This window comes from Urocitellus parryii, chromosome 5 (assembly GCF_045843805.1).
Source record: "Urocitellus parryii isolate mUroPar1 chromosome 5, mUroPar1.hap1, whole genome shotgun sequence".
In the NCBI taxonomy this organism is placed as follows: Eukaryota; Metazoa; Chordata; class Mammalia; order Rodentia; family Sciuridae; genus Urocitellus; species Urocitellus parryii.
Genome location: NC_135535.1, coordinates 54,328,554 through 54,351,465, shown reverse-complemented (window position 1 = coordinate 54,351,465; position 22,912 = coordinate 54,328,554).

Here is a 22,912-nt window from a genome sequence, read left to right as displayed (position 1 = left end):
CATAATGGTTGGCCACCAAATGAAAGGGATGCCATGATATTTAGAATTCAAAAAAGGACACAAGGACCACTTCAGATCCTATTAAGCCCACCTCTGTCTGAAAAGCTGTATGGCGACCAGTTTTGCACAGGCTTCCTTCTGGTGTGTAACCTTCAGGGACTCACCTTGGTCTTGTGCTCCGTACCCATCTTTCCAGGTCTTCTCTGATGACCTAGCACAGGATGCCCAGGGCAACTCAGTCAGCACACACATATACAATACCTAACTATCAAAAGGTTAATGCCTGCAGGGTCACTCTTGATAACTGGAACAGGTGAATTTTTTGTCTTCCTTTCATCCCCTGGCAGATATTTTGAAGACACCTTTTGATGGTTCTTCACAATGGGCTGTGGGCACCAGTCACCCATCAGGGTGGATGACTCAGTAAGGCATTCTTCTGTTTTATCTCTACTTTTTAAATTCAGGCCCTCCATCTCTTTCCCTCCATTCCCTGGGATCACTGTGCAAATAAACTAGGAGCAAATAAGTTTTTTATCTTAAGCATTGGTTTTAGGGGATCCAGTCTAAGAAGATAAATTTGTTTCCTATATAGAGTTAAGTAAGCCTTCTTTCATTTAGGCTTCCTTCTAGAAGGATTTCTTTATACTTTGCTATTGTGTAAGCAATTTTTATGTTACATTAACATTTATACATTCCTACTGATTATAAATAATACAGAATCCTCTTAGCCATATACATACAATAGAAAGATACATAGAAGAGAAAAGAGAGTATATCTATAACATTATTAAGATAACTCCAGTTACCATTTATTTGAGGAATTTTAGTAATACAAACACATTAACACACAAACATAAAATACATGTTTAACCAAAAAGAAAATGAACCATACCAAAGCTATCCTTTTAGAATATGAGTTTTATAAAAGTGATCAACAAAATTATGAAATTTGTACAGGAAACCTATTTCCATATAAAAAAAACTATATACTTGTTACTTTAAAAATGTAGCACATTCAATTAGGCTATGCCAGCATTTGTTTAATCAGTTACCTAGTAATAATGAAATTGTTTCTAAGTTAACTTGTAAATAAGGCCTCAAAATGTTTCCTAAATTATGCACTTGTTTGATTTGTCTAATAATTTTCTTAGACTACAGGACCAAAATGGAATTTCAGACCAAAGGAAATAAAATTTTTAAAACCTTGGATATAGGTAGAAACATGCACGCCAAGAAATACTATCCCTGTTGCAAGGCTATCAACAGTGTAAAACAAGAACGAAAGAATTTCATTCATGAATATCTTCTTATGGAAATCTCTGTCTCCCTCTCTCCACACCCTCTTCTCTCTCCTGACCTTATATCTCTCTCTTTCACTGTAAAGCTGGTCTACTCAGGACTACTTTAGTAATAGATGAAGGCCACTAAGCTGCTTTATGAGGTTCTTGTCTTTTAAAATATTTTAATGACCTTGATGAATTTGGGTTCTGGCACTGTGAGTAAAGGATAAAACTGAGGTGATTGTTTCACATGAGAAGGAATAAAAATCTATGAGACAGTGAGCAGGAGAGGAGAAGAGAAAAGTGGGGAAAAGGAAAGGGGAAAGAGAATATCTACATAGGTAGAAGGGAAAGAGGGGAGGAGGACAGTACTGACATTAAGAAAAAAATGGTAAGCTTAAGAGGAAAAAGAAGCATTTAAAAACTAAACTAGGATTGGTACAGGTGATGACATTTTGAAGAGTAAATAAATAGGAACTTTAAAATAATGTTAAGATGTGTAGTATAAGCAGAATGCAGTGGCACATGCCTGTGGTCCCAGCAACTCCAGAGGCTGAGCAGGAGCATCACAAGTTCAAAGCCAGCCTCAGCAAGTTAGTGCAGCCCTAAGCAACTTAGAAAGACCCTGCCTCAAAATAAAAAATAAAAAGAGCTTGAGATATGGCTCAGTGGTAAGAGCCTTTGGGTTCAAACCCACCCTAACCTCCAATAGAATATGCAGTATAAATACCTGAAAAACCACTAGTTATATCTTTTATCTTTTCAAGTTGTAAAACAGAAAAAATAATTTTCTCTCTACCCTTTGGGTTCTTAGCTGGAATGTGGAACGGACTCTGTAGCAAAAAAAAAAAAAAAAAAAAAATAGATGAACAAGTTTATTAACATATTTTACATACTAGTTATATATCCCTTACCCAAATATGTGGGGCCCAAAATATTTCAGAATTTGAAATACTCGTGTAGACTTTTGAGCACTACAAAAATCCAAGTTCTGAAATGCTCACAAATTTAAAACTTGATGACTAAAATTTTCTGATTTCAGATTTTCTAATTAGGTATGCTCAACCTATATGCATAAGAGATTCCTAGGGAATGAGTTATTCTCAAAGAAGTAGTCTGAGATTCAGTCTTATGAAGAATCTTCAGCAAAAAAAAAAAACAGTACGTTTTTACAAACTTGACAAGATGAAGGAAAAAGATTTTGAGTCTCTAGGTGTGGCTAATTTGGGGAAGGCAAATAAATAGTAGATAAAGGCTATTTAGTAAAAATTTTGTAGATTTTGCTTCAGTGGTGCCCAGACTAATGCTGACTTAGAGTTATCTCCTGAAAACAGCATTTTTTCTTGCTGGTGAGGAGGGCAAGAGGGACACCGTAACTTTATACAGGTAAGCCTTGCTTTTAAGCAAATAGGGACATTTGCGAAGTTTTCTGCATGCAGTCACCCCTTATCCACCCGCCCCCTCCATCCCCTGTCTCCAGCTCAGAACAATCCTTTCATCAAAATGGAAAATTTTGGTATGGCATATTTCTTCCGTACATACTATCATGCCACTATTCAAATGGAAGAGGAAGAAATTTGTGGTAGTGACAAATCTGGACTCTTTCATCAGTTTGGCAGGGACTCCAGTGTCTTATCAATGTTTCCAACATGTTGAAATGGTCAATATAGGCAGCCCCGGACCAGTGAGGAACACTCAACATGTGGTTAGAAGATTAAATCCAAATTCTGGTATAACCTTCTGAATGATGATAAGAGTTGTTTCACTCTCTTCACTAGGAAATTTAGGAAGAACATTATCAAACATTCTGGGTTGCTGTGATGATTAAGTAAATAATATTTGAAGGAAAAAAAAAAGATTTACACAGTGTCTTACCACATAACAAGCAATCCAGAAAGTGTACTTCTGAATCCAAAAATGTGTGCTGAATTTTCACAAATGTAATAAAAATTACCACCAAAAATAAAACAGGTAAACAAATGGGAACTAGATATAATGAGGCAAAGGGTTTTTATACCTGAATAAAATAGGAATTGCCCATATAATTTGTCTCTAGTTTGACTACATCTCCTATTTACAAAAATCACATATTTCTATGTAAAATAATGCATAACTTAAGGCATATTTGAAAGCCCTTACAAAAGAAATGTAATTATTTCTTTTAGTGATTACCTTCTTCCCCTCAGCTATTTGAAAAAGGTCTATTTCAATAAATATTGACTGAAGGTTATATTGCAAATATTCATGATTGCATAAATATATTTAAATATTAAATTATTTATAAAAGCAATAGGAAGAATTTTCCACTTTTTTTCAATATCTACATATTTGTTACTTCCATCAGAGAGTGAATAATTTACTTTTAACTTTAATATTAATGTAATAATAATTTAATATTGCATTTGATTGACATAGAAATATACTGAATCACAAAACTGTTAACTTACTAAATCTATTTCTTCAGAAGATATTGACTGTGAAAGCTCTAATAATGTAATGTAAAAATATGTGCTTAGAGTGTCTTTAAAATATGAATTATTGATCCAACTAACAGCTCCAAAGGAGCTATTAATGTCCATCATTAAAACTATTTAATGACTTTTTAAAGTAATAATCATTCACCTAATTGACCATAACAATTTCTTTAGTAGTGTTATAGTATGTCATCTAATATCCAGGTAAAGATATTTTTAAAACAAAGACTATTACTTTATTATACTGTTACACAAAGGTTGGATGGAAGGCAAATATAACAGCTCAGTCTTGCTCTGAGGAGTTTCAACATTGTAGCCATCAAGATGTCACAACAGGAATGAAGTACCAGTCAAGATGGATTGGAAACTTGAGAGTGAGCTGTACAGTGTCTTCGGGAACATAAAGCCATTTTCCTTACTTCCTTTCCTCTTCAATTTTTTTTTTTTTTTTTTTTTTTGCTATTTTCTCTCTCTCCCTCTTTTCCTTGTCTCCTTGCTTTGTTCTCTCTTTTTAAAGCTATTAACAATTATGCAATGTTCTCCAAGCAATAGGCTTGACTGTGTCACAGAGTTAAAAATTCTTTCCTTCATATCCTGGTGGACTAGGGGGAAATAGTAATGGAAAGTTACCCACAATATGTTAAAGGACGTGATGATGATTTGTATGTACAGTGGGATCACAAAAAGATGTCTTCCAATTTAGATGAGTTGAGTCCAGAAGGATCTCTAGAATCAGGGATGATATGGAACCTGAGTTTTTATGGAAAGTAATCTGCAGCTGTCTAGGACCATAACAAGGAATCCATATTTGACTTAACCCAACCTTTAACCATGAAATGGGTTAAAACATGATTCTTATTATCAATCTCTTCACTGAGAACTCTATCACATTTAACCTGTAAAATGTTGTTTCAACAGTATACCACAAATGCAAAAAATAAAAAAAAGAAAAGAAAGAAAGAAAATTGGTGCTCTGAGGTGGATAGCTGAGCAGACTGTTAGGCCTTGCTCTCTTGTTGACAATGCTACAAAATACCGTTCTTGTCATTGCCCTTCTGGAGTTTAGACAAGAAAGGCTAGTGAATTTGCACTGAGATGATACCTGTGTTGTCTATTGTTTCTGATCCTGGTGTTTCTACGGTTGCATCAGAGTTACTCCAGAAGTAGAAACTAGCTCAAAATGTTCTTGCTCCACCTCACAATGATTCACCTACTTGACCATAACAATTTCTTTGGTAGAATTATAGTATGTCATCTAATGTCTAGGTGAAGATATTTTTAAAAGATATTTTCCTTTTATAACTAACCAGCAAGAATAGGGTGGTGAATTCAGTTACTGAATAAATAATGGCCGAAAAACCTAAAATGGCAGTTTCTGTTGTAAAATCAATTGATAATCTATGAGAGAGAGAGAAAGAAAAACCACCTATAAAATTATCAGAGAGCAAAGGGATTATAGAGACAATACAACTCCATTATCGTCTGCTGAAGTGCATCCCTACATAAAGCTGGACTGAAAATCAGACTGTCATGAAAAGAAATACTAACTTTTCTAGAGCAAACAGAAGCATGTTGTAACAACCTAGAAATTTACAATATCAAATTTCTATCTTTGGTCTGTGCACATTTATTTGTATGTTTAGAATTTGAGACTCCCCTAATAGACATACTGTGTTTACCAGAGATTTCAGTACATACAGCAAGAAAACAAAACTAAGGCATGCAATCATTATATTTCATTTTTAGTGTGGCTAGCATATGAAATGTGTTCATGTGCACACACCTGTGCTCTTGGGGAGTGTGTGCACTGTGTACTGGGTAAGAATAAAGAGATGACAAAATATGGATCTACACAGTTAAATTCTACTAAACTGCTCTCCGTTCCAGTTAGGGAAGTTAGGCTCTGTCTTAGATATGGTGGAAAACAATCAAGAGTATATATAAAAGAGCAAAGATATTTTCTGAAAAATTTCCTCTGACATCTGAATGAAGGCTAGATGCATTGAAAAGGGAACTGAATAAAACTAAGAACATTAGTCAGGAAGGCTTAGATACTGCAATAATTTGGATCAAGAAATAACCTGTGCTTTGGTTAAGCTTTGCCATTAGCATGAAGAGGAAGTGATGGGTTAAATCAATATTTGATAGGCCGAATTGTGTTTGGGGATTACTTACTCTGGGTGTGAATAAGAGGAAGGAATCCAGTGAATTTTTCATTTCAGAATTGTGCAAGCAAGTGAGAAAGGTAGACATTTTTAGAGACAAGGAAAACAAAGAGAAATTTTTTTTATTATTTATTCACTTATTTTTTAACTTGAGGAAGGATGACAGGAGAGATCATGTGTTTGTTTTTGGACATGTGGGTTCTTCAATGACCACTGCCATCTATTTTATGATGTCCAATAGGCAATGAGAAATATAGACATGGCCTGGGGGGAGAGGTCTGAGTGAGGGATATTGGAGACATAAATTTGAGTCATAAAACTGGAAGTCATAAATAGGCGTCATAAAATTTGAACTTAAAGCTGTGGAAGTGGCAAAGAAAATGTCAGAGAGAGTGGATAGGATGAGAGCAGGTGCAAGCTGAAGACTGAACCCTGGCTGCCCCCACATTCATGGGGCAAGCGGGGGAAGAATAGCTCTGAAAGAGTCTAAGGAATAAACTGTCAGAAAGAGAAGAGAAAGATGAGGGGATATTGAGATCATAGAATATAAGGGAGGAGGAGGTGTCAAACAGAAGTGATGTAAGTTGATAAATCAGAAAATTATCTAAAGAATGAAATTCATTTGTAATTGAGTGTAAACAGGTTCACAGAATGTTGGGCAAAAAATAAGTTGGGCTGCAGAAGAGTGAATTGATAAAGAAATGCCAATTACCCATAGAGATATATAATTCAGACAGTAAAAACACATGTAGTATGAATGGAATTAGAAAATAAGCTCTGTAATCACAGGGACATGCATAATGAATGGATGCAAGAGGAATAAAAGATTGTTGATTGCTTTTGCTTTAAAATGGCAGACACTTAATTCTGTATTTTGCTTAAAAAGCTGTTAGTAGGCTGCGCATGGTAGTGTTTACCTGTAATCCCAGTGACTCAGAGGCTGAAGCAGGAGTATAACAGGTTCAAGGCAAGTCTGGGCAACTTATTGAGTCTTGTTTCTAAATAAATAAATAAATAAAAAGTCTGGGGATGTAGTTCCATGCTAGAGCACCCTGGGTTGAATATCCCCAGTACAAAAAAAAAAAAAAAAAAAAAGAGTGTCCAATGTGTCCAATGATAGAATAAAGATTCAAAATGATATAAGACATAGCTAGGAGAAAGTAGGGCTTCTCCCCTCCACCTCCATGGTGTCTTGTAAGCAATCAACTGCATCAAGATAAAAAGCTAATATCTCCTTATCAGTCACTGGATGCCAGAATCTCATCAAAATGAACAGTGAGCACAAACTTTGAACTTTTTACAGGAAGCACATGGCAAGGAATGACAAACAAGACTTCCCTAAGAAGCAGGTGACCTGATCCACAGAGTAAAAGGTACTATTGGGCCTTGTGACAGGGGTTTGAAAGAGTTAACAGAATCTGTAACTTTTCAGTCTCTCTAAAGAAGATGATGTATGCCAGTATGCTATCAGGAAGCCCTTACAGAAGGAAGGTAAGAAGCCCAGGACCAAAGTACTATAGATTCAGCTTCTTGTTTGCCCTTGTGTCCTGCAATGCAAACACCACATACTGCTTTGAAATAGCTTCCTAAGAAACACAAGGAAGAAGTTGCAGAATATGCTAAACCTTTGTCTGAAGAGGAAGATGGAAGCCAAAAAAAAAAAAAAAAATCAGGAACAATTTGTCAAGAGATGCAGCCTGTCCTCTCTGGGCTTCTACTTCAGTCCAGCCAAAAGTAAGAATTTTAAAGAGTAACAAATAAATAAGATCAGATAGGAAGAGAAGGAGGAGTAAAAGATGGAGGAAGAGGAAGAAGGTGGGTTTCTAATATATGGATGATACTATTATCCTGGAATAGTAAAAACAACCTTTTATGTTAAGAAAGCAGGAGAGAAGCCTGGTGTAGTGGCACATGCCTGTAATCCCAGTGATTCAGGGGGCTGAGGCTGGAGGATTGTGAGCTCAAAGCCAGCCTGAGCAAATGTGAGGCAATAAGCAACTCAGTGAGACCCTGTCTCTAAATAAAATACAAAATAGGGCTGGGATGTGGCTCAGTGGTCGAGTGCCCTGAGTTCAATTCCTGGTCTTCCTCCAACCCACCCTCCAAAATAAATAAATAAATAAATAAAGCAGGAGAGAAAAACAAGGAAGACTCTAGAGATATGTGGGAGTTTCTGCCAAAAGGTCTCTATTAGGAGACAGAAAAATATTGTCACTAGAAGCTGAGGATCTGAGGGACAATAATGTGGATTCAAATCCCAATCACATTCTTTGGGAGAGTTTCTTAGACTCTTACAGTCTGTTTCCTTATTGGGAAAAATGGGGTGATATGCCATTAAATTACATAACACACATCAATGATAAAAAAGTACTACACAGTAAATAGCTCAGTCCATATTAGAAGCTATTAGTTTCTCCAAAGGAAAAAAAAAAAAATGAGACATTCACGCTGGCACTGAGGAAGTCGGCTGTGTGACCCAATGTTGTCTGTTGGAATAGGAATGTGGGAGAGTTGGCGAAGCACAAAATAGTGTCACATGGCATTTAGAATTTAGCTGAATGAAACTGAGAGAACAGTACTGCTCTGATCTCAATATACCAAGTTTCAATACCCAGTTATTTTGTAGCTGCCATCTGATTCCTTCTCCAAAACACCCTTGATTTTATACAGCTTAAATGGCTTCCCATTAAAATCTATTCTTTCAAATCAATTGATACTTATTTAACATCTTCTAAGCTGCAACCACTGCTATAGGCTGCAAGATATGACACTGAACCAAAGTTTCCACCCTCATGGAATTTCAGCAAACCAGAGTCATATAATGAGCAAGATGAATTAGTAGGTAGCATGCTAAATTGTGGTAACTGCTACAGAGGAAATAAAGCATGAGAGGAGGACTAAACAGGAATACAGAGTTAGATAGTAAAGGGAGGTCTTCCTGAGAAAGTGGCATTGCATAAAGACCTAGACAGGTAAGGGATGGAGTCATGTGGATAACTGGGGAAGGGTATTCCAGGCAGAGATTACAGCAGATATAAAAACCCTGAGATAGAAATACTCCTGCAGTGGCCTAGAAATAATAGGGTCATAGTTTAGATATATGTGTGGGACAATGCAAGAAAGTTTTGAGGTACAATTGTTGGGTTGGGAGAATCTTAACCTAATCAGTGTGTTAATCTACTGACAGGGATTAACTGGGTGGTAACTCTAGGCAGGTAGGGTGTGGCTGGAGGGGGGGTGGGCTTTGGAAAATATAATTGTCCTTGGTGAGAGGAGAATGCTCTCTCTCTTAGCCTCCTGGTAGCTGTGTCCTGAGCCAATTTCCTCTGCCACACTCTTCTACCATGAGGGTCCGCCTCACGTCAGGCCTGAAACAATAGAGGGTCCGCCTCACGTCAGGCCTGAAACAATAGAGTTAGCCATCTATCTACGGAGACCTCTGAAACTGTGAGTCCCACATAAACTTTTCTGCCTCTAAAATTGTTCTGATGGAGCCTTTTGGTCACCGTGGTGAAAAAGCTGACTAAAACAAGTAGTGAAGTTGGCTAGAGTGGGGTAAGCAAGGAAATTGTAGAAAGGTAAGCAGCCATTATAAGGATGTTGTGATTTCACACTAAATGAAAAAGAACACCATTGATGTTTGAAAAGCCTTACTCTTGCTCTCAGTTCAGCAAGTTGTAAAAGGTGAAACAGGGAAAACAGAAAATATAACAAGAACACAGGCAAGACATGCTGACACTTGGTCTACAGCAGTGTATTGGAAGTGGTGGGCAGTGGATAGATTGTGCATGCAATCAGAAGGTAGTCAAGTTTGAGTAACAGTTATGAAAGTGGTATTGGATGCCTATCACTCTGATTACTTAACATGGAGACAAAAGATGGGTTTGGGCTCTATTATACCTTTCTAAGTCCCTCAAATTACCTTCTTTTTATTTCTCAGAACTCTGAATAATAATAAATTTTGGACTGAGGTTCAAGGATTGTGATATTATTTTTTAAGTTCCCTGTGTCATGACTGAAAACGTATTTAAATAATGAGGTGCATGTTTGGGGCTGAGTTTAAGAAATGATATTTTATACTGGCATCAAGCAACTGAGAACATCTCTTAGTCTCAGTTTTTCTAGCCATAGAATTAAGATGTTAATTTCTGTCTATATCAATCCCAGGACTATTTAGGTCAATATTGACAGCATATGCTATAGAAATATCACTTACTATTTGTATAATTTCTTATATATGAACATCTTGCTAAGAACTTTGCCTTTAACAGTTTTTTCAGCCCTCCAGAGTGATATAATCAGATTGCTTAATTTCTGTTTATCTATTTATCTGGTGCTGAAGATTGAACCCAGGGCCTCACCCAAGCTAGGCTCTACCAGTGAGCTCTGAGCTACATCCCCAGCCCTAACATTTTTTTTTCTTTTTCTAAATTTTGAGACAGTGTCTCACTAAGTTGCCAGACTAAAATCAAACTCATGATCCTCCTGCCTCAGCCTCCTGAGTAGCTATTTTATAGGCATATTGCCACTGTGCCCGGCCAATTTTTATTTATCTTTGATCCTCTCTATGACAGCATAAAAATTAATAGAAACTACCTAGAACTGTTTTTTCCCAAAGTACTATTATAGAGATTGACTTTAGTTATTTGTAACAAATATTATTATTTTAAAATAAAATCACCACTAAATTTCTTTTTTTTAATTGATTGTTCAAAACATTACAGAGCTCATGATATATCATCTTTCATACATTTGACTCAATTGGGTTTTAAACTCCCATTTTTACCCCAAATATAGATTGCAGAATCACATCTGTTACACACTCACATTTTTACATAATGGCGTATTAGTGACTGTTGTATTTTGCTACCTTTCCTATCCCCTACTATCCCCACTCTCCTCCCCTCCCATCTTCCCTCTCTACCTCCTCTGCTGTTGTTCAATTCTCTCCCCTTTTTTTCCCTCCCCCTTGCCCCTCATAACCTCTTATAATTTTGTGTATCACTGAAAGTCTCCTATCATTTCCATATGCTTTCCCTTCTCTCTCCCTTTCTCTCCCCCCATTCGTCTTTGTTTACTGTTAGTCTTTTCCTCATGCTCTTCCTTCCTGTTCTGTTCTTAGTTGCTCTCTTTATATCAAAGAAGACATTTGGCATTTGTTTTTTAGAGATTGGCCAGCTTCACTTAGCATAATCTCCTCTAATGCCATCCATTTCCCTGCAAATTCTATGATTTTGTCATTTCTTAGTGCTGCATAATACTCCATTGTGTATAGATGCCACATTTTTTTTATCCATTCATCTATTGAAGAGCATCTAGGTTGGTTCCACAGTCTAGCTATTGTGAATTGTGCCGCTATAATCATTGATGTGGCCGTATCCCTATAATGCACTCTTTTAAGGTCCTCAGGGAATAGTCCAAGAAGGGCGATAGCTGGGTCAAATGGTGGATCCATTCCCAGCTTTCCAAGAAATCTCCATACTGCTTTCCAAATTGGCCTCACCAATTTGCAGTCCCACCAGCAGTGTACAAGTGTACCCTTTTCCCCACATCCTCACCAACACTTATTGTTGTTTGACTTCATAATGGCTGCCAATCTTACTGGAGTGAGATGGTATCTTAGGGTGGTTTTGATTTGCATTTCTCTGACTACTAGAGATGGTGAGCATTTTTTCATGTACTTGTTGATTGATTGTATGTCCTCCTCTGAGAAGTGTCTGTTCAGGTCCTTGGCCCATTTGTTGATTGGGTTATTTGTTATCTTATTGTTTAATTTTTTGAGTTCTTTGTATATTCTGGATATTAGGGCTCTATCTGAGGTGTGAGGGGTAATAATTTGTTCCCAGGATGTAGGCTCCCTATTTACCTCTCTTATTGTTTCTCTTGCTGAGAAAAAAACTTTTTTAGTTTAAGTAAGTCCCATTTGTTTATTCTTGTTATTAAGTCTTGGGCTATGGGCGTCCTATTAAGGAATTTGGAGCCCGACCCCACAATATGTAGATCGTAGCCAACTTTTTCTTCTATCAGACACAGTGTCTCTGATTTGATATCTAGCTTCTTGATCCATTTTGAGTTAACTTTTGTGGATGGCGAGAGAAAGGGATTCAGTTTCATTTTGTTGCATATGGATTTCCAATTTTCCCAGCACCATTTGTTGAAGATGCTATCCTTCCTCCATTGCATGATTTTAGCCCCTTTATCAAATATAAAATAGTTGTAACTTTGTGGATTAGTCTCTGTGTCCTCTATTCTGTACCATTGGTCCACCTGCCTGTTTTGGTACCAGTACCATGCTGTTTTTGTTACTATTGCTTTGTAGTACAGTTTGAACTCTGGTATCACTATACCTCCAGATTCACACTTCCTGCTTAGAATTGCTTTTGCTATTCTGGGTCTTTTTTTTTTCCATATGAATTTCATGATTGCTTTATCTATTTCTACAAGAATTTCATTTTGTATGTTTTTCTTTTAAAATGCTATTTTTCTTACCTGTCTTATGTAATCTTGCTGCAGAATTTTGTTAAATGTCATATGCTAAAACCCAAGGGAGAATTATTATTAACAATTGAGATCATTGTTAGATTGCCCACACAGTCATCCTGAAGTGAAAGAAAACCAAGTTATTATTTAATTCAATTGCAGTGCCGTGGTTCTCTATGATATGCTTAAGCAAGCTGTTATAGATATTTCACTGTTAGTAATTAGCCTCTTTGGATTTGGGGAAAGAAATATAGCCCTTAAGGAGAAATCACATGGAGAAACTTTAATATCAAAGTTCAACCCATTTTATTTTTTTAATGTTTGACTATTTTCATAATAATGAGCAAAGCAACATATACAAGTTATAAGAAGGAACTTGATTATAATGCATTATTGGTTATCCAGAATTTTAAGCTGTTTCAGGAAGATATTGCCAAGCTGTCAGTTTAAGTAAATAAGTAGTACTATTGAACACTTTGGCCTTCCAGTAAAATGGATGAAAATTTATCTACCAAGGCTTTTAAATAAATCTAACTACAACATGCTTTGAAGCTAAGATGATCTTTCCTATTTGTTTTGACATTTTAGAAATAAGTCATATAAAATTTTCTTCCTGTTATATTAGTTCCCAGTGATATATAAAATTTGTATCTCCCTGAACCACATACTTGATAGGAACTATATAAATTTTATGATACTTTGAAACAATAGGAAGTAACTGAAACCACATATGTTATCAAAAATTTACTTATGCAACAATAGTCTTACTGTTTATTATTCATCTTTTTTAAAGACATTCAGCAAATGTATTTATTTATTTAAAGGTGAAACTATATATAAAAAGATATGTCTTATCCAAAAGCAATCTGGCCTCTATTTAAGCATTGTGCTAAGAAAATCATAGGTTTTAATCCTCCCATCTGACTACAGGCTGAGTGACTAGCGTAAAATGCAGATAAAAACACCTATATTTGCAGGCAGCATAGTTAAATGTGTCTGGGATCAGATTAGAAAGCAGATAATCACTTTCAGTCAACAAATGCTCAGAGGATCCACTATGGACTGGGCACTGCTCCAACATTGGGAGTTCCCCAGGTGCCAGGAGCCTTTCCTCTCTATTCCTCTGATGCATTTTTTTCCCTGACATTTTACCAACTCTGACATAGTGGTGCCTCTTACAAGGAATAGATGGCATCTGAGCTTCAATGAAACATGGCAATTGTAAATCCTTTTGGTAAAATAGCATTACTGGGGAGAATAGGTAGACTAAGCTGCCCAAGTTGGAGAGCGTGAGGGTTAAAGATACGAGATGCTGATCCCTTTGGCAAATGTTCTTATACCACTGTGCAAAATAATAATATTTATATATTATGATTTTTAATGATATGTATGTATGCAAATACTTTAATTCCTCGAGTAGCAAGTTACTTGAAACCAAGGATGTTAACTAATTCTTCTATTTCCTAAAACATGTAAAGAATAGGCACTCATGATGTATTTATGAATGAATACAGATATGATCATTGAAAAGTGTTACAAAAAAAGAAAATTTGTTCTACTTTTCCCCTTTTAATTTGTGTTCTTTTTCTATTAATAACATATATTTTATAAGAAGTCATTTGATTGAATTTTAAAATGTATAGTTATTTTAAAGAAATGTGTATATGTGGACACACACATTATATATTAAATTTTGTTTACTATGAAAATGGCTTCCTTAGATAACATTATGTGCATATTCACTTTCCTTTCATGATAATGAAACCCTTTGGCCTTAAGAGTCTATTTATATTTTGAAGAATACCAGATTAAAAATTATAATTAATAATTTTAGATATCTGGAATTTGATTTATTTGAAATTATAACTGAGTCTATATATAATTATAAAATCTTATTTAATGCTTTATTTCTAAATATAAAGCTAATATTTTGTTCCAACTAAATATTTGGGATTGGCTGTTAAGTTCATAGCTAGCTTCAAGCAGCCTCTGCTAGAAAGCTGTGTAAAAATATTGCCAAGACTCTCTTCTCCATTGTGACAGAGAGACAGAATCCCATAGACAAGGTACATATGATTCCTCAAAAAGTCCCTGCTTGTCTGCTTTTAGAAACTCACCTGGGTTCAGGGGAATTATAGCTATAAAAGCAAAAAGCATCCTGCTGCTGCTGTTGTGAGCACAGGATTCTGGTTTTGAGCTCAGGTTGCCCCTGGCTTTTGGAGCCACAGTCCCAGTTCTCATGGAGACCTGCAGAGAGAGGTGCTGCCCTTTCTTCTCTTCCTCTCATCAGCTTCCCTGCTCAGACTTCCCTTGTCAGATCTTCTATCTAGTTTATATTTTGTGGGTTCAGCTGTTTTCTAGTTTTACAAAAATAGATTTGTTAATTGTGTGTTTGGTACATCTTGTAGCTTTTGTGTAATTCTCAGGATGGAAAAGAAGAAATGTCAACTTTACTCCATCATCTCTAAATCAGGTATTTTCTGGAAATATTTTCCCATGAAAGCAGGAAACATTGCATGTATTGCATGTATTTTTACTATAGGTAGAATGACTTTCTATGGAACTATTGGCATAATTTATTGATAAAGAGCTAATTGTTCTCTACCTGTTTACTCCCTCTTCCACCATGTTAGTGCTGCTTCCTTACTTCTGGTACTAGGCCAAGTACATTTATAAACTGGAGCCTGCCCACCAGGAATAATATAAAATCTCCTTTGTTTCTCCTAGGTTGAAACAAATGGGTTGGTCACCATTAAGAAAGGCCATTTGCTATTAATATTTCTTCACTTCGTATTTCCATAGTAGAATATTTATCTACCATTGGACAAAAATCATTCTAAATATTTATCTTTTATCCTGCTTGGAGACCATGTTTATGATCTCTGCCATCATAAATCGTTTCCCTGGATCATAAAAATTGTTATTATTGGTTTTTTGTTTGTTTGTTTGTGTTGGACATTCTATTAATTAGTCTGGATTGCTACTCTAACTTTGGGTATTTCTGTTATCTTTCAAGCTTGCCCACCATTTAGGGTATTTATAATCTAATGCTTTAGCAAGGTTCATGTGGATGTTATAATGTCATCTGTCTGATCCCTCTATTGTAAGAAATGCCCCCCCCCCACCCCGAACTTCAAGATCAGGAAATGCATTCATTCAGCACTGACTGTTTGGTTTTCAACTTCTGGTACTATTCATTGCTACATCCTGAAAACCTCATTTCTGCCTCAGAAAACTAAATGTGAGCATCCTACTGATATAAACAGAACCTACTCCATGAATTCTCTGCTACATCAAATACCTTTTAGGGGCTCTGAACATCCTCAGACACACTAATTTTTTTTTTAACTCTGCAGAAAATAACATCCTCAACAGTCTTAAGAAGTTGAGTAGAAAATATTCGTTAAGTACTTTATGCTTAGCACTAACTGTCAGTTGAAAGCAGTTTCAAGAACCAAGAGAAACACACCATGAAAAATAAAGAAAAGAATGTCAAACTGTAGCAGAGTGAACAGCTGTGGCCTAGATCGGAAGAGCTATAACAGTGAGTGGTGCTCTCAATTTTAAATGAATTCTGTAAAAGGCCTAAATAGCAGATCTTCAAAGAAACTGTATTTAAATATCTCAGTATAAAATTAAGGAATTTATTTTATATACAGAGAGATTGGTGCCAAGAATTAAATGCTTGATTGCCTAAAAAAAAATGTCCTATAATCCCTGCTATGATTTATTTGCACCCCTCTGTTTATTTTCCTATAAATTAACTATGGATGTTTATGCATTAGCATTTAAGAATTGGTCAATCTAATAATAAATTAAATGCTAGGATTTTATTGAAAACATTTTTATGAACATTTACCACTATGCTATTTTGCTTAAGTATAAAATATCATTAATAAAGAGTGTTTTATTTTATACAAATATATGTAAAATAAAATTGACAAAAAAGTTAAATTTTAATTAATTGTTGTGTGTGTTTATAAATTGAAGAAGTGATAAACTCAAATGTTAAGACAATTATTTGTCTGAGTGAAGCTTTCTAGATTGCAAGAAAGTTAGGAAATTATTAGTGTAAATTTGAAATGAGGGAAATTTAAGACAATAAACCTAAATTATATAAAGAAAAAATATAGACATATTTGGCTACATATAAAAGGATATACTAAAATATGTTGTAGACAAAGTCCAAAAACATGAAAGACTGAGAAAAATATTTGCAAAATATTGGACAGATAAAGGTCAGTAATAAAAATGTCTATTGTGTTATGTCTATTAATGTATATATGAATATTAGATTATAATATCAATTTATAGATTATTCAACATCTATAATTGAAGGAAAAAAACAAGCAACCTTAAGAAAAGTTCTCAAATAATAGGAAAGAAAATTTCCTAAAGTAAAACAAACTGAAATGGATACCCTACTGAAGTTTGTGTCCCCCAAATCAGAAACCTACCAAACACACTTTAGTGGCTGGAAATGATCAGATGGATATGGATCAAAAATATATTACATGCCCTTACAATTGATAAATACATGATACTTTGTCCTCACTTCTTTTTTAGAAATCAAATGAATCTATGATTAAATTTCTAAACTTACTTATAGCCTAGCAAACAAAAATAAAAGGAGTGAGAAGGCACTATCTAAAAAGCATTAAATTAGCAAAAAAATTTAAAATGCAAAATCCAATACATGCACATAGATAAAAGTACATTCTAGCTAATTAACAATAGACAAAATATAAATTCCTACACCATTTTGAAAACTAGTCTATTGTTTAAAACTAAACTTGCATGAACTCTTTACACTTGCTGAATTTGCAAAACATTCTCATAGAAATAAAATATTAGTGTATAAGGATACACACACACATGCACAAACACAGACATGTGTTGCAGCATTATTCATAGAAGAAATTAATGATACAGGGAATAACCCACAGAGACAACAGAAATCAAGTGATGGAATAAATGGGGGTGCTTTCATTCAATGGAATAGTAAGCAGTTATTTTAAAAATATGCCTTTAATCAATAGCTATTCAGATGAAAGAATATCCTGGATAGATTGTTAAGGAAAAGGAATTCCCAAAATAGTGTGTACTGAATGCTCTCACTTTAATAAAAACAGTTACAAAAATAAAAGCATCATTTACATGGATTTGTATGTTTTTGTACACTCATATAAGCATGAGGAAAACAGCAGGTGGGTCAGACTTTAAAGCTGATAACTCTGCAGACAGGTTCCATTTGAATTTAAAAATTATATAGACATCTAATAAAAATAAACACAACTGTCCTGTTATTTATCTTGGTATTGGGAGTAGGTTAAAATTGAATCTTAACATATTTCCCAAAGACTGGTTAATTGAACACCATTTATTGAATCCAGTATCTTTACTAATTTGAGATATTATTTTATCTTACATGAAGTACCCATCCCATCTATATTAGCATCTATTTTGGATTCTCTATTGTGTTATATTGATCCATCTCATTCTGAACTTCTACCTCACTACTTTAATTTCTAAAAACAATCTGTAATATAATTGAAAAACTCTGCCCCACCTTACTCTTCATTATAATTTTCTTAGATACCATCGTGTAAATTTTGCCATAAAAATTTTTGTGTCATTTTATGAAATTGAAATCAATTTAGTAACCTGATTAGTATTTTATTTAATTATAATTTTGTTTAGACAAAACAATACTGCAGTATATTTAATAATTCTATAACCCCAAAATACATATTTTTACTTATTGAAATATTCTTTCAGACCTTCAGAAAAATTTTAGTTTCCTTCTCATTCATTGTTTCAGTCAGTTTTTGCTGCTGTGACCAAAACACCAGACAAGAGCCACTAAGGGAGGAAAAGTTTATTTGGAGCTCCTAGTTTCAGAGGTCTCTGTCCATAGACAGTCAACTCCATTGCTATGGGCCCAAGGTGAGGCAGAAGATCGGGATGGAAGGGTGTGGCAGAGGAAAGCAGTTCAGGATATGAGGACAAGGAAGCAGAGAGAGTTCTACTCACTGGAGACACAATATGTAACATAAAGGCACAATCCCAGGACACACTTCTAACCACACCCTACCTGCCTACATTTACCACCCAGTTAATCTCCATCAGAGGCTTAATGCACTGATTAGGTGAAGGTTCCCATAACCCAATCATTTACCTCTAAACTGTCAAACATTGTCTCACAAGAGAGGTTTTGGGAGACACCTGATAGCTAAACTGTTAACATCAGTCCTGCACTAAAAAGAAAAATGGTTTGTGTAGGTATCAAACAAGATTTCTGATTTAGCCTCAGATGAATAAAAATCAAGTCTCAATAATTCATAAATATACCAAACACACTTCAGGGACTGGAAGTGGTCATTGAATGACCATTAGTGATCCAAAATGTATTCCATGTCCTTACAATCGATGAATAATGCTTTATTCTAACTTCCTTGTACTATACTTCATTCTTTAACTAAGTTGCCTCATGGTAAGAATTTTTTAATCTATGTGAGAGAAAAGACATGGAACTGAAGTTAATCACAGTCTTTCTTAACACAAGAAATTTCTAGATTGAATACACTATATTTCTTAATCTATTCTTCATTGAGTTGGAGTTTTACATAACAATCATTTAAAAATATCTTTATATGTGAGAATACCTCAAAAATAAATATCTATAGTATAAAGATACTTTAAAATCTTAAAAAAGAACAAATATGGTATAACTGGCACAGTATTGATCATAAACTAATAACATTACTTTGAAATTTTTATTTTGAGTATTTCACAAAATTTACTTAGCAAATACTCATTCAGTCATCCATTCAGCAACAGTTTTGAACACTTAATATGTTCAAGGAAATGTTGTGGATCCTGAGGGTATAAAAATGAATGGTAGTGGTGTGCACCTGCAAATGAACTAGCAATTAAAACACAGGTGTGATAACTGACACTTTAGTCATAAGCTCTGCGTACATCACAGGTTCCTAGCTGTTCACCTTCTAGTAAGGTGATGAAGGTGGTGTTTTAGGGAAAGCTTCTAACTGAAATGATGTCTAAACTGAGAAGAAAGGATAAGAGTTGGTGTGTAGGAGAGGAGGAATAAAAAATGTTCTAGGGAGATGTTCAGATAACTGTAAGGGATGGATGTAGGAAGATGTATCTTTGAAACTGCTCTGTTTTATTACTTTTACCCAGAAAATGGTAAATATAAAGAAATAAATAACCAATATCCCCACTAACAACACAATAAATAAATAACCAGTATCTCCACTGCCAACACAATAATTAAAAATGTTTAAAAAGTCAGACCTCAGTAATCCCTAATGAAACACCTTTTGAAAGAACAGATATAGTTGTAACTGCAGACTACACATACCAAATCATTAATGGTTATTGTATGAAATTTGACACATCTTTAGTTTACAACTTCCTGTATTTAGTCCTTTTTTTAATCCTTAAAGCATTGAAAAAATGCCAAAGCAGTATTTTATTTTACTGAAATATTCAAAAAACTCCACTAACAATTAAAAAACTAAGTTAGTTTTCCATGGGGGATTTTCTTCTAGATAAAACAAGCTAAGAAAAATTGATATGATTTGAGCATATACTAAAATATTCAATATGCAGAGCTTGCATAAAAGTAAAAAGCTAAGAACTTCAAATGGGTCAGAAAGAGCAAGTAAAATAGTCTTTCTGGCAGAAGGAATATGAAGTAATTCAAAGGGTATCAATAATATTAAGTACCTTTGCTCTCTTTCTGTACCAACCCTCATGAATCCTCTATTCTCATTACACTTCTATCCTCTATGTTTTTCCTGCACATAGCCATGCCCATTCAGCCTTTTTCCCACATTTAAAATTACTTTTTCATATTTTCATAGGTGAATTTTAGCTGTACATAATGGCGGAGTTTGTTAATGTATATTCTTATATGCACACAGTATAACAAATAGTTTGGCCAATATCCCCAGTATTTCCCCTTTCCTACCCCTCCTCCCTTTCCTGGATTCTTTCCTCTACTTTACTGACCTCCTTTTGATTTTCAAGAGATCCCCCAACCCACCTTTCTTCTTCCTTTTTCCTCTCTAGCTTCCACATGTGAGAGAAATCATATTACCATTGACCATCTGAGTTTGGCTTACCTACCGCACATTTATCAAGAGCCTCCTCAAGTTCTTCTTCATGAAGCTTTCTGTGAGCATTCTAACCATATCAATTTTCCCTTTCTCTGATACACTAATATTATTAATATCCTTTCTTTTGGCATCATGCATAAAACAGTGATTCAGTAGTAGTGTATCCTGTGCCAGGCACTGAGCTGGCTGCCAGGGCAATCAGTAATGCATGGCACCTTCTCCCAAAAGCTAAGAGTCTCCTCAGGGAGACAGCAATGAACACACATGACAACAGAAAGTGCGATCTTAAACATATTGTGGAATTGCCATTAGGAGAACAGAGGCTAGAGTGTAGTTCATTGAGTCCTTTTTTTAACTTTTATTTGATTGTTTCATCAGACTTATAAATTTTGTATATTTTTCTTTTTTTCCTACAGTCACAGAAAATAAAGCAGCAATACATAGTGGTCTACTGAGAAGAATGTTTAAATATTTTTCTCTTGAAAAAAAATAACATGTTTGCGATTTTCATATAAACCTAAAATTAAGTCCTAAAATGAAGCTTAAAAAACAATAACATCAAAGACAACCACTGTCTAAAGAGTATAATCTTTGTAAATCACCCAAATTCCTATCTATTCCACGCATTTTTTCCCTTGCTAATAATTTTAAATAGTATTCTCAAAGGCTATCATCTCTTCCCAACATCAAAGCCTTTGTCTACAATTGCTCTATATTCCTCCAAATTACTTAAAACCTGTAAGACGGTGCAAATTGATTAACATGCAGTAGTTTGAACGTGAGTACAAATACCAATTTTGAAAGATAAGTGTATATTCATTTTTAACATTACAATTTGTAAATATCATTTGGCTGCCAGTTCATATGGAGTCTAAATGCTACACCTGAAAGAATAGACAACTTTGTTGTTCTCTATGGAGGCAGATTGAAATAACAGATTCCTCCTGTCTTTGTGACATTTTCTTGAACCTGCTAGAATGTACTTGAACCTGTTTCCTAGAGTTGCAACAACTTACCTCAAATTTACCAGCTTGAAACAACAAAAATGTATTATTCTTGAGGTCAGAAGCATTAAATGGGTCTTAATGAACTAAATCAAGTATACATGGACACATGTTCCTTTTGGGGGTTCTAAGGAAGAATTCCCTTCTTGACAAACTTTTCTAGCTTATAGAGGCCACCCACTCTGGTTCTGGATTCTATTCATCTGTCTCAAAATCACATCATGAATTGGGTTATTTGGGGTTTTTGTTTTGTTTTGTTTTGTTTTTTTTTTTTTTTTTTTTTTTTTTTGTGCTTAGCTTTTTGAGTTCTTTATATTCCCTGGAGATTAGTGCTCTATCTGATCTGTGAGGGGTAAAGATTTGCTCCCAAGATTTAGGCTCTCTATTCACCTCACAGATTGTTTCTTTTGCTGAAAAGAAACTTTTTAGTTTGAGCCCATCCCATTTATTGATTCTTGGTTTTAATTCTTGTGCTATAGAAGTTCTATTAAGAAAGTTGAGGCCTAATCCCACATGATGAAGATTACCGCCTACTTTTTCTTTTATTAGATGCAGAGTCACTATTTTAATTCCTAGGTCTTTTTTAAATTTTTATTTTATTTAAAATTTTAAATTCTTATTCTTTTAATAATACTCTTCTAGATGTGTAATTTATTTTTTTTATTTTTTTAAACATCAGAAATTTATTAGTGGCTCAAAACATTACCTTGATCTTGACATATCATATATCATACATTTGTTTCAAATGGGGTATGAATCCTTGATCCACTGAGTTGAGTTTTGTGCATGGTGAGAGTTAGGGGTTTAATTTCATTTTATTGCATATGGATTTCCAGTTTTCCCAGTACCATTTGTTGAAGAGGCTATCGTTTTTCAATGCATGTTTTTTTCACCTTTGTCTAATATAAGATAATTATAATTTTGTGGGTTAGTCTCTATGTCCTCTATTCTGTTCCAGTCTGTTTTGGTGCCAATACCATGCTGTTTTTGTTACTACTGCTCTGTATTATAGCTTATGGTCTGGTATAGTGATACCACCTGCTTCACCCTTCCTGCTAAGGATTGCATTAACTATTCTGGGTCTCTTATTTTTCAAGATAATTTTCATGATTGCTTTTTCTATTTCTATGAGGAATGCCATTGGGATTTTGATCAGAATTGCATTAAATCTGTATGGTTCTTTAGTCTAGGATATTGACAGACACTTCTCAGAAGAGGATATACAATCAATCAACAAATATATGAAAAAATATTCATCATCTCTAGCAATTAGAGAAATGCAAATCAAAACTACTCTATGATATAATCTTACTCCAGTCATAATGGCATCTATTATAAATACAAACAACAATAAGTGTTGGCGAG